Below are 14234 nucleotides of genomic sequence, written 5' to 3' on the forward strand. Positions count from 1 at the left end.
CTGCCCATTGTTTCTTGCCGGCGCCTGGGATCGAACCCAGGACCACAGGATCACAAGTCCAGCGTGCTGTCCGCTCGGCCGACCGGATCCCTTCTCCCTCCTAGGTGTCAGGGTTTTCACCTTTTTGAAAGTTTCAGCATTACTTGGAATGTGAGAAAGAAACTTTTTGTAAACTTTCACACAAAAACGATGGCGTCTTTCTTGAAGGTTTTGATGCTATTCCTGGTTTATAGCATTGTTTTGTCTGTTAGTGCCCAGGGACCAGATTCACGAAGCAGTTACGCAAGTACTTACGAACGTGTACATCTTTCCTAAATCTTTGACGGCTTTGGTTACATTTATTAAACAGATTACAAACATGAAACCTTCCCAATCAACTGTTATTGTTATAAACAGCTTCCTGGTGCTTCGGAGCTCATTAACTGTTTAATAATTGTAAACAAAGTCGCCAAAGATTGAGAAAAGATGTACAGGTTCCTAAGTGCTTGCGTAACTGCAGGCGATGAGTCACAATAACGTGGCTAAAGTAAGTTGACCAGACCACACACTAAAAGGTGAAGGGACGACGACGTTTCGGTCCGTCCTGGACCATTCTCAAGTCGATTCGACTTGAGAATGGTCCAGGACGGACCGAAACGTCGTCGTCCCTTCACCTTCTAGTGTGTGGTCTGGTCAACAAATGCAAGGAATGAAGTGTATCTGATAAGAAACAAATAAGGGATACCCTTCCTCATCACAGTGGTGAGAGATGAGGTCCACACACAGTTGATGCCTCGTCCCTGCAAGACGCTACTTCAGATCAACTCCAAAATAATCCTTGAGGTGTTGATACAAGGCTTCAGAGGTAGTGGGCTTGTGACTGAAACTAGTCCCGTAAACTGAGGTCAAATCCTACTGTACTTAGCTTAATAATATCGAACAAACACACACACAGTATCTGTCTACTTATCTATAAGTGGCTTACTGGTGGTCCATCACTACTTATTGGAACTTTCCATCAAACAGTTGAGTACTGTACTATCATTTCATGAGGATGGATTGCTTGCATGACATTACCCGGGATGAAGCATTAATGGCAACTAAGGTAGGGAAATATCGCACCTGGGAAGGATTACCTTACCCAGGCGTACCTTACCCAGGCGTACCTTACCCAGATCCTTTGCTGCTAGAATCCACTCGGTAAAACATCTAAACTATTGGGACCGACTAAAGAGCCTAAATCTGTATTCCCTTGAGCGCAGGCGGGAGAGATACATAATAATTTACACGTGGCAAATATTAGAGGGGCTGGTCCCAAACCTGCACACAGAAATAACGTATAACATCACACGAGACCAGAAGGCATGGCAGGATGTGCAGAATACCCCCGCTGAAAAGCAGAGGTGCAGCAGGTACTCAGAGAGAGAACTATCAACATCAGAGGCCTGAGACTGTTCAACACGCTTCCACTACACATAAGGGACATAACTGGTCGACCCCTCACAGTGTTCAAGAGAGAACTTGATAAACACCTCCAAAGGATACCTGATCAATCGGGCTGTGACGGGTCCGTCTAATTACCACAAGCTACCACAAACTACACAAACTTCAGAAAGCTTCCTGGCAATACGTTAGTAATGAATAAATGATATATTAAGTTAGGCTGACCTGACCTAACCTAACCTAACTTAACCAAACCTAACCTAACCTAACCGAAGCTTGGATCGTCGACTTGATTTGGCGTCACCAGCTTTTTATTTTCGTCTAATTTCTTTATAAAAAGATACTTTTTCAGATTAAAATTATGTTTTCTCGTGTTGTACATTCAGCACCAACATTATAATGAGTAAATATATCATATTTATTCATTACTAACGTATTGCCAGGAAGCTTTCTGAAGTTTGTGTAGTTTGTGGTAGCTTGTGGTAATTAGACGGACCGGCTGTGACTCATACGTCAGGCTGCGAGCAGCCGCGTCCAACAGTCTGGTTGACCAGGAGGCCTGGTCGATGACCAGGCCTCCTGACCGGGCCGCGGGGACGGTAATTCCTGAAAACACCTCAAGGTAACCCTGGGGGGGGGGGGGGGATTACCTTACCCTGGGGGAGGATTATCTTTCTCTGCGGTTACTTTTTTTTTCCAAGGTTCCGAGGGTCAACATCAGACCTCTGTTTTGTGGTGTGGTCAACCAGGCAATTGGATTGGATGCAGCTGTGATTTACACACATTACATTATATATGCATCAATAATTAGTCAATGTTAATCCAACTAATCATGCATCCAACATTAGTAGCCCAAATTAGCACTAGCAAGTAGCGAGAGAAAAAACAATAGGATCACAGAGCTTTAAAAAGTAGCCCAATTGGCTACTTTTAGTCCAATCTGGCAGTCTTGAGGGTATCTCGAGATAATTTCGGTGCTTAGCGTCCCTGCGGCCCGGTCCTCGACCAGGCTTCCTTTTTGCTACACATCCCCAGGAAGCAGCCCGTAGCAGCTGTCTAACTCCCAGGTACCTATTTACTGCTAGGTAACAAGGGCATCAGGGTGAAACAAACTCTGCCCATTTGTTTCCGCCTCCGCCAGGGATTTAATCCGGAACCTTAGGACTACGAACGCCGAGCAATGTCCACTCAGCCGTCAGGCTCCAACTGAGGCTCCAACTGACGGCTGCATTTCAGGGGCGATATCAGCAGCACTTTAAATCACCAGATATTGCTCCTATGCAAAGCTTTGGCAAAACTTGAAGGCCAGGTCCAAAATTTGCACAGTAGAATAACAATATACTGGAGCAATAGATTCGGAAGGAAATGCAGAATAGAACCAGTGTGGAGTAGAGGTGCCATAGGCACAATCAGAGAACACTGTCTGAACATCAGAGGTCCACAGCTGCTCAACACCCTCCCAGCAAGCATTAGAAATATTGCCGGAACAAAGGTGGATGTCTTCAAGATGCACTTAGATAAGTTCTTGCAAGGAGTGCCGGACCAACCAGGCTGTAATGAATATGTGGGCCTGCGGGCCGCCCCAACCAATAGCCTGGTGGACCAACAAGATCTTGTCAAAATGGGCTTGAGGAGTAAAAGCCCGGGCTGGGCTTGGAGAGCAGAACTCTCACAACCCTCTTCAGGTATGCTACAGAATGGTAAGCCATATGTGTGGGGGGGGGAGGGAGGGTTGGTGCATGTGTGTACTCAATTGTGTCATAAGGGTCTAGCATTAGCTCTTGAACCCCACTTTCCAGCTGCCGTTTGTCCAAAGCAATGATTCCTGATCTATTTCCATATCGTATCTACTTGTAAAATTACAAATGGAGTTTGCTTCCACAACGCTTATGCTAAATGAAAACTTTGACACATCTATAGCTCATATGAGTCACAAACTTCCACCCATGCCCCATTGTGATATTGGTATTAATTGTGAACATTTCCTCTATTTCCACTCTGTCATTCCCCCCCCCCCTGAGTATTTTATACGTCTTTATCATGACTTTCCTCTCTCTCCTTTTTTCTAGCGTCGTCAGGTTTAGTTCATTCTGTCTTTCTTCATATCCCATCTCATAATTCCTTGTTGCAAACTTCTGAACCTTTTCAAGTTTCCTTATGTGTTACTTTAAGTGTGGACTCCACGATGTGGCATGGCACTCTAAGGCTGGTCTCACGTACAGATTGATTGATTGATTAAGATTAAGCCACCCAAGAGGTGGCACGGGCATGAATAGCCCGTAAGACTTCACGTACATGTTTGTTCTAGATTAGGCTACTTAGAACGAAGTGTCCATGTAGCACGGGCTATGGTTATCTTGAGGTTATCTTGAGATGATTTCGGGGCTTTAGTGTCCCCGCGGCCCGATCCTCGACCAGGCCTCTACCCCCAGGAAGCAGCCCATGACAGCTGACTAACACCCAGGTACCTATTTTACTGCTAGGTAACAGGGGCATAGGGTGAAAGATACTCTGCCCATTGTTTCTCGCCGGTGCCTGGGATCGAACCCAGGGCCACAGGATCACAAGTCCAGCGTGCTGTCCGCTCGGCCGACCGGCTTCCTGATACGGGATCATGGTGATCCCGTAATTCACGTACAGTTCAGTAATGCGGATATATAGGCAGGAATGAGGTGAGGTGAAATGAGAAACAATGTCTTTAATGAGATAAGTGAATATTATCCCGGGCGCCGGCGAGAAACAATGGGCAGTTTCTTTCACCCTATTCCCCTGTTACCTAGCAGTAAATAGGTACCTCGGAGTTAGTCAGCTGTCACGGGCTGCTTATTGGGATGTGTGTGTGTGGTGTGGGAAAAAAGTAGTAGAAAAAGTTGATTGACAGTTGAGAGGCTGGCCGAAAGAGCAGAGCTGAACCCCGCAAGCACAACTAGGTGAATACACAGCCAGGCCGGCTATCATGTGCCGTTCTGTAAACCATTTAAAATCTTTCTCGTCTTTTTAAAATCTCATCTCACAAAAATATAACCCATCATAATGATAGACATTGCAAACAAATTAGCGTGTAACAAAGATGAAGTTGAATTAGACCCAGTTATCCCCATCTCTACTCTCATGACTATATTGTTCCAAACACTCACGTCCAATAGCATGGACATTACCGACTCCCTAAGGCCTGAAAGCACCAGTATGAAGCCTTGATTTGTTTAGATCCGAAACTTTATGTTTATGGGCAGCGCAAAACATGCACAGCGCACCGGCTTAGTCAGCAAGGCGGACAGCTCGCCTGCTATCATAGCATGGTGTCAGCAAGGTGGACAGCTCGCCTGCTATCATAGCATCGTGTCAGCAAGGCGGACAGCCCGCCTGCTATCATAGCATCGTGTCAGCAAGGCGGACAGCCCGCCTGCTATCATAGCATGGTGTCAGCAAGGCGGACAGCTCGCCTGCTATCATATCATCGTGTCAGCAAGGCGGACAGCCCGCCTGCTATCATAGCATCGTGTCAGCAAGGCGGACAGCCCGCCTGCTATCATAGCATCGTGTCAGCAAGGCGGACAGCCCGCCTGCTATCATAGCATCGTGTCAGCAAGGCGGACAGCCCGCCTGCTACCATAACATCGTGTCAGCAAGGCGGACAGCCCGCCTGCTACCATAACATCGTGTCAGCAAGGTGGACAGCTCGCCTGCTATCATAGCATCGTGTCAGCAAGGCGGACAGCCCGCCTGCTATCATAGCATCGTGTCAGCAAGGCGGACAGCCTGCCTGCTATCATAGCATCGTGTCAGCAAGGCGGAGCCCGCCTGCTACCATAACATCGTGTCAGCAAGGCGGACAGCCCGCCTGCTACCATAACATCGTGTCAGCAAGGTGGACAGCCCGCCTGCTACCATAACATCGTGTCAGCAAGGTGGACAGCCCGCCTGCTATCATAGCATCGTGTCAGCAAGGCGGACAGCCCGCCTGCTATCATAGCATCGTGTCAGCAAGGCGGAGCCCGCCTGCTACCATAACATCGTGTCAGCAAGGCGGACAGCCCGCCTGCTACCATAACATCGTGTCAGCAAGGTGGACAGCCCGCCTGCTATCATAGCATCGTGTCAGCAAGGCGGACAGCCCGCCTGCTATCATAGCATCGTGTCAGCAAGGCTGACAGGAAACGATTGGACCTGTCACCATGGAGCACTGACACGCACACGGATCTGTCACAAGGGCCAGATTCACGAAACAGTTACGCAAGGACTTATGAAGTGTACATCTTTCCTCAATCTTTGACGGATTTGGTTACATTTATTAAACAGTTTACAAGCATGAAAATTTGCCAATGAACTGCTGTTATTGTTATAAACAGCCTCCTGGTGATTCGGAGCTCATTAACTGTTTAATAATTGTAAACAAAGCCGCCAAAAGATGTACAGGTTTGTAAGTGCTTGCGTAACTGCTTCGTGAATCTGGCCTGCAGGTGTGGAGGACAGAGTATGTTGCTGAAACTCTAGGTTTGTTCTGCAGGCACAAGCACACCGTGTTAGTCCAGAGTGTCGTACAGTGACGTCCAGAGTGTCGTACAGTGATGTCCAGAGTGTCGTACAGTGACGCCCAGTGTCGTACAGTGACGTCCAGAGTGTCGTACAGTGACGTCCAGAGTGTCGTACAGTGACGTCCAGTGTCGTACAGTAACGTCCAGAGTGTCGTACAGTAACGTCCAGTGTCGTACAGTAACGTCCAGAGTGTCGTACAGTAACGTCCAGAGTGTCGTACAGTAACGTCCAGAGTGTCGTACAGTAACATCCAGTGTCTTACAGCGATATCCAGAGTATCGTACAGTGACGGACACAGTAACCGAGCACGGAGGTTGAAGGGCAGAGCACTGTACCGTGAGGCGTAACACTGTACCTTGACACCGTCGACCAAGACTAAGGCTGGGCCCGCTGGTGCTTCACATTTAGACCAGTACTGCTCTACAGGCGGGTCCGTCCACCCACATGAACCCTTAAAAGGCGCAGACTCCAATGACAGAAGATTACGGAGCTGACGGAGTGCACTTACTGTCATACAGACAGACACGTGGTGTCGTAAGTCAAGTCACTTGATCTGTACACACACATACCACCTCAGAGCTGTATCACGCCCCAACTTGTTTTACTCAAATAATATTTAAATACAGGTATACCATCTTGTCGAGCCGACCACACATGTTTATGCATCCTAGTATACCTGGAGCATACCTAGTGAGGGTTCTGGGAGTTGTTCTATTCCCCGTACTCGGCCTGAGGCCAGGTTCAACTTGTGATAACTTGGTCCAACAGGCTGTTGCTTGGAGCGGCGCGCAGGCCCACATATCCACTGCAGCCTGGTTGGTCCGGCACTCCTTGCAAGAGTGCAAGGAGTAATGGAAAATACTGGAGAGCCAGGTCCCAAATCTACACAGTAAAATAACAACATACTGGAGTGAACGATATGGAAGAAAATGCAAGATTGAACCAGTGAAGAGCAGAGGTGCCATAGGCACAATCGGAGAACACTGTATAAACATCAGAGGTCCGCGGTTGTTCAACGTCCTCCCAGCGACTATAAGAAATATTGCCGGAACAACCGTGGACATCTTCAAGAGAAAACTGGACTGTTTTCTAAGAGAAGTTCCGGATCAGCCGGGCTGTGGTGGGTATGTACCAGGCCGCTCCAAGCAACAGCCTGGTGGACCAAACTCTCAAGTCGAGCCTGGCCTCGGGCCGGGCTTGGGGAGTAGAAGAACTCCCAGAACCCCATCAAGCAGGTATCAAGCAAGCAAGAACTTATCTAAGTGCCTCTTGAATACATCCACTTTAGTTCCAGGAATATTTTTAATGCTTGCTGGGAGGGCGTTGAACTGCTGTAGACCTCTGTGTTCAGTGTTCTCTGTGTCTATGGCACAATTAAGTTCAAGAGGGAACTTGACAAAAACACCTCCAAAGGATACCTGACCAACCAGCCTGTGACTCATATGTCAGGCTGCAAGCAGCCGCGTCAAACAGCCTGGTTGACCAGTCCAGCAACCATGAGGCGTGGTCGACGACCGGGCCGCGGGGTCGCTGAGCCCCGGAATCATCTCAAGGTATGGCACCTCTACTCCTCATTGGGAGGAGTGTAAAATACTCACTGGCAACGTATGCCTATCTTGAGGTTATGCTGAGATGATTTCGGGGCTTAGCGTCCCGGTCCTCGGCCAGGCCTCCTTTTTGTTACACATCCCCAGGAAGCAGCCCGTACCAGCTGTCTAACTCCCAGGTACCTATTTACTGCTAGCTAACAGGAGCATCATAGTGAAAGAAATTTTCCCCATTTGTGTCTGCCTCCACCGGGGATCGAACCCGTAACCTCAGGACTACGAATCCGAAACACTGTCCACTCAGCTGTCAGGCCTTCCCACATTCTCCTTGTGCATTGGTAACGGTGAGTGCGACACAACACGGCCACACTCACACTCGCACTTTAATTGTAAGAGTGCTCATCATACTCTTACAATTAACAACGGCACTAACAACACCCTAACACTGTAAACAGAGCAATTGTAAACTTACCGGGGTCCTGAGACGGTCGGGGAAGGGGCAGCGCCTGCAAGTAAACAGACCAGGTAAACACAGGGAACACCAGTATTATGTAAACACACGCAACACCAGTATTATGTAAACACACGCAACACTAGTATTATGTAACACGAAACACCAGTATTATGTAAACCGCAGTATTATGTAAACAAACACCAGTATTATGTAAACGAACACCAGTATTATGTTGACCAGACCACACACTAGAAACCAATCGACTTGAGAATGGTCCAGGACGGACCGAAACGTCGTCGTCCCTTCAATTTCTAGTGTGTGGTCTGGTCAACATACTTCAGCCACGTTATTGTGACTCATCGCCTGCACCAGTATTATGTAAACAAACACCAGTATTATGTAAACAAACACCTGTAGTATGTAAACAAACACCAGTATTATGTAAACACACGCAACACTAGTATTATGTAACACGAAACACCAGTATTATGTAAACCGCAGTATTATGTAAACACACACCAGTATTATGTAAACACCTGTACTATGTAAACAAACACCAGTATTATGTAAACAAACACCAGTATTATGTAAACAAACACCAGTATTATGTAAACAAACACCAGTATTATGTAAACAAACACCAGTATTATGTAAACAAACATCTGTACTATGTAAACAAACACCAGTATTACGTAAACAAACACCTGTACTATGTAAACAAACACCAGTATTACGTAAACAAACACCAGTATTATGTAAACACACAAAACACCAGTATTATGTAAACATATAATATACCGGTGTCAAGTGATATACCCACACCAGAAGCGCTTAAAGCAGCAGATATAAGGTTTGAGAGTGATCAGGAGTCAGATTTCCAGTATTATGGAGAGAGACCAATGACCTCCACAACCCAGGCCAACATGGATTTAGAACGGGAAGATCATGCCTCTCACAGCTACTTTATCACTACGACAAAATCACGGAGGCATTAGAAGAAAAACAATGCAGATGTGGTATACATAGACGTCGCAAAGGCATTCAATAAATGTGACCATGGAGTGATAGTACACAAAATGAGGTCAATGGGAATAACTGGTAAAGTAGGACGCTGGATACTCAGTTTTCTGTCGAACAGAACACAAGAGTAACAGTCAACCATATAAAATCGAGTTCGAGCGCAGTTAAAAGCTCTGTACCTCAGGGGTACAGTCCTTGCACCACTGCTGTTTCTTATTCTCATATCAGATATAGACTCAAATACTAGTCACAGCTTCGTATTATCCTTTGCAGATGATACAAAAATCACCAAGAAAATTACCTCTGATGTTCAGAGGTAATTTTCATTGACAAAACTTCAAGCAGATATTAATAAAGTTTTCGAATGGGCATTAAACAATAACAGTGTTTAACAGTGATAAATTCCAGGTACTCAGGTACGGCAAAAATGAGGACCTGAAACATAATACAGGGTACAAAACACAATCAAGTTTGCTCCTAGTAGGAAAGAAACATGTAAAGCATTTGGGAATAATAATTTCTGACGACCTAACGTTTAGGGAGCATAACCAAACAAATATTGCGTCAGCCAGAAAAATGATTGGATGGATTACGAGAACTTTCAAATCCAGGGATCCCATCACAATGGTTGTACTATTCAAATCACTTGTGCTGTCCCGTCTTAAGTAATGCTAATTACTCGCTTCCCCCTTCCGAACAGGAGAGATTGCAGAAATAGTGGGAATCCAGAGAACATATACGGCACGCATAGACGCGATAAAGCACCTAAATTATTGGGATCGTCTCAGAGCTCTCCAAATGTACTCACTAGAAATTTCTACACAGTAAAATATCAACATACTGGAGTGAACGATATGGAAGAAATGCAAGATTGAACCAGTGAAGAGCAGAGGTGTCATAGGCACAATCAGAGAACACTGTATAAACATCTGAGGTTCGCGGTTGTTCAACGTCCTACCAGCGAGCATCAGAAATATTGCCGGAACAACCGTGGACATCTTAAAGAAAAAACTAGACTGTTTTCTAAAAGAAGTTCCGGACCAAACGGGCTGTGGTGGGTATGTGGGCCTGCGGGCCGCTGCAAGCAACAGCCTGGTGGACCAAACTCTCACAAGTCAAGCCTGGCCTCGGGCCGGGCTTGGGGAGTAGAAGAGCTCCCAGAACCCCATCAACCAGGTATTAAGCAGGTAAACAGTGGCCCCTAGAGCCACCATAAGCAGTAGGGCCCTAGAGCCACCATAAGCAGTAGGGCCCTAGAGCCACCATAAGCAGTAGGGCCCTAGAGCCACCATAAGCAGTAGGGCCCTGCTTAATACCTGCTTGATGGGGTTCTGGGAATTTTTGTTCTACTCCCCAAGCCCGGACCGAGGCCAGGCTTGACTTGTGAGAGTTTGGTCCACCATACTGTTGCTTGGAGCAGCCCGCAGAAACAATGAGTGCTTGTTTCTGAGTGCACTGTTTCTGCTTTGTTATTGTCATAATTTTAGTTTCAGCCTGCTTGTAAGACATTCATACACTAATTTGCACTTTTCTACAGCGGTACTGTTTTTTAGCCCTCCCAATTTGTGTAAAAAAATACGAGGATACACACGCGCACACAATAAGGAATAATTCAGAACCCTGTACATCACGTATGTCTGACCAATCCTGGAGTATGCAACTCCAGCATGGAGTCCATATCTCGTCAAGTATGAAACTAAGTTAGAGAAGGTTTAGTAGTTTACCACCAGACTAGTGCCCGAATTAAGGGGCATGAGCTATGAGTTGAGACTACGGAAATTAAACCTCACGTCGCTGGAAGACAGGAGAGTGTAACACCACTCTATTGTACCACCGCCACTAAAATGTACCACTATAATGGAACACCACTATAAGGGAACACTTAATGGAACACTAATAAAGTAAACACTACTTATCCTGAGTAACACTTCCCCATCGGTTGCACTTGATAACACTTATGAAACACGGTAATGTGAGCTGACATATGATGGTTACACCGGAACCAAAAGATACACTGCCAATAAGGAAATGCTAACAAGAATGAAATATGCTGCCACCATCTGCCTTTGACCATTGAGACTATATCAAGCAACGAGGCAAGAAACATTGCTTGACTTGGAGAGTACGTTCTATGACTGTCATTAATTATGAAAACGGTTGGCAGCCACTATATCCAAAAGGCTAAGAGGATTCAACAATTGACACAGACGGGAAATTTAACATGATTTATTAAAGACCAAAAGTATGTCAATCACCACTTGTAAATCCTACTCTAACACTGGCAAAAAGTTAAGAAATTTGGACATGGAACAAAAACTCAGAGATCACACACATTACCTTAAAACCTGTCTCTCCCTGGCCGAGATGTTCTTCACAGCCTTTCTGGACCCCGGTGCCCGGCACTCTGAGTTCCCTAAGTCCCGAAAGGACCTCTATATACAACCCCCACAGGGGGAGGGGGAGATCTGCTGTTGCTACCCACCAAGAGTGTACAAACACAAGAAATATTTCAAAAAGCTTGTTTGACATTCACCATACACTCTTCAAGAGAGGAGTTATTAATTACATGTGACTGACCTCTGACCTGGCCAAAAAGGGGGAGATCCAGGGATGTTTACACATAAGAATCTGGAGTCTAATTTCCTTGCATGAATATTACATACTTGAAACTATGCTGACTAAGACTAACCCAGGAATTTTTAATCAATATACAAGATAAACCGGAGATCATCTGGGCTGACCTCTTGGAGAAGGCTTCCCTGGGTGTGAACTCTAAGGGGGGGGGGGGGGGGGAGGTCCTGGGTGTTACAAGAGTTAGGGGAGGGGACATGATTACCACATACAAGATTCTCAAAGGAATTGATAGGGTAGACAATGACAATTTATTAAACACAAGGAGCACATGCACTTAAGGACACAGGTGGAAATTGAGTGCCCAAATTAACCATAAAGACATTAGAAAGAATTTGTTCAGTATCGTAGAGTACTAAATAAATGGAATGCATTAGCCGAATGCAATGGGGAGCCGGTCGGCCGAGCGGACAGCACGCTGGACTTGTGATCCTGTGGTCCTGGGTACGATCCCAGGCGCCGGCGAGAAACAATGGGCAGAGTTTCTTTCACCCTATGCCCCTGTTACCTAGCAGTAAAATAGGTACCTGGGTGTTAGTCAGCTGTCACGGGCTGCTTCCTGGGGGTGGAGGCCTGGTCGAGGACCGGGCCGCGGGGACACTAAAAGCCCCGAAATCATCTCAAGATAACCTCAAGATTAGGCAGTGATGTGGTGGAGGCTGACTCCATACACAGTTTCAAGTGTAGATATGATAAGAGCCCAGCAGGCTCAGGAACCTGTACACCAGGGACGTCCAGAGACGTTAGAAAGAATTTTTTCAGTGTCAGAGTAGTTAATAAATGGAATGCACTAGGAAGTGATGTGGGAGGCTGACTCCATACACAGTTTCAAATGTAGATATGATAGAGCCCAGTAGGCTCAGGAATCTGTACACCAGTTGATTGACAGTTGAGAGGCGGGACCAAAGAGCCAAAGCTCAACCCCCGCAAGCACAATTAGGTGAGTACCAGTTGATTAACAGTTGAGAGACGGGCCGAAAGAGCAAAGCTCAACCCCTGCAAGCACAAGTAGGTGAATACAACTAGGTGAACACAGAGCCACACTAGGGGTTGACGTTGACACGGCTGCCGGAGAACACAAACATGCAGGTGAACAAGAGGGGCTCAACAGTGTCCCAACACTACAGACAAACGGCAATGTTGCGGCCTGACAACATTCACATACTTACACTCAATTAGCAGACGACGAACGCTCGTCCCAACAGCCTGTAAAGATATCAAACATTAGTACAACATGATACAGTGACAACCATTGGTACAGCATGGTACAGTGACAACCTAACATTAGTACAGCATGGTACAGTGACAACCTAACATTAGTACAGCATGGTACAGTGACAACCAAACATTAGTACAGCATGGTACAGTGACAACCAAACATTAGTACAGCATGGTACAGTGACAACCAAACATTAGTACAGCATGGTACAGTGACAACCAAACATTAGTACAGCATGGTACAGTGACAACCAAACATTAGTACAGCATGGTACAGTGACAACCAAACATTAGTACAGCATGGTACAGTGACAACCAAACATTAGTACAGCATGGTACAGTGACAACCAAACATTAGTACAGCATGGTACAGTGACAACCTAACATTAGTACAGCATGGTACAGTGACAACCTAACATTAGTACAGCATGGTACAGTGACAACCTAACATTAGTACAGCATGGTACAGTGACAACCAAACATTAGTACAGCATGGTACAGTGACAACCAAACATTAGTACAGCATGGTACAGTGACAACCAAACATTAGTACAGCATGGTACAGTGACAACCAAACATTGGTATAGCATGGTACAGTGACAACCAAACATTGGTATAGCATGGTACAGTGACAACCAAACATTGGTATAGCATGGTACAGTGACAACCAAACTAGTACAGCATGGTACAGTGACAACCAAACACTGGAATAACATGGTACAGTGACAACTATTTGTACAGCATGGTACAGTGACAACCAAACATTAGTACAGCATGGTACAGTGACCACTAAACATTGGTACAACATGGTACAGTGACAACCAAACAGTACAGCATGGTACAGTGACAACCAAACATTAGTACAGCATGGTACACACACACACCACAACCAAACATTAGTACAGCATGGTACACACACACACCACAACCAAACATTAGTACAACATGGTACACACACACACCACAACCAAACATTAGTACAGCATGGTACACACACACACCACAACCAAACATTAGTACAGCATGGTACACACACACACCACAACCAAACATTAGTACAGCATGGTACACACACACACCACAACCAAACATTAGTACAACATGGTACACACACACACCACAACCAAACATTAGTACAGCATGGTACACACACACACCACAACCAAACATTAGTACAGCATGGTACACACACACACCACAACCAAACATTAGTACAACATGGTACACACACACACCACAACCAAACATTAGTACAGCATGGTACACACACACACCACAACCAAACATTAGTACAACATGGTACACACACACACCACAACCAAACATTAGTACAGCATGGTACACACACACACCACAACCAAACATTAGTACAACATGGTACACACACACACCACAACCAAACATTA

The 14234-nt window shown here is 45.9% G+C and overlaps 2 protein-coding genes across 6 annotated transcripts in view; one reads left to right on the forward strand and one right to left on the reverse strand.

The window, feature by feature from the left end:
• Positions 1-14234, forward strand: part of LOC123768447 (uncharacterized) — a 487820-nt gene that overhangs the window by 70849 nt on the left and 402737 nt on the right. The gene's annotated exons all lie outside the window — the stretch shown is intronic.
• Positions 1-14234, reverse strand: part of LOC123768495 (zinc finger protein 609) — a 129587-nt gene that overhangs the window by 35198 nt on the left and 80155 nt on the right. For 3 of the 5 annotated variants that reach the window (XM_045759117.2, XM_045759125.2, XM_045759107.2), the window contains exons 2-3: positions 12780-12816; positions 7978-8011 (exon numbers count right to left, since the gene is read on the reverse strand). The gene's annotated coding sequence lies outside the window, so the exon portion shown is untranslated. The remainder of the gene's footprint in view (positions 1-7977; positions 8012-12779; positions 12817-14234) is intronic. The other 2 variants (XM_045759134.2, XM_069317130.1) reach the window with 2 other exon arrangements.

This window comes from Procambarus clarkii, chromosome 86 (genome assembly GCF_040958095.1).
Source record: "Procambarus clarkii isolate CNS0578487 chromosome 86, FALCON_Pclarkii_2.0, whole genome shotgun sequence".
NCBI classification, from domain to species: Eukaryota; Metazoa; Arthropoda; class Malacostraca; order Decapoda; family Cambaridae; genus Procambarus; species Procambarus clarkii.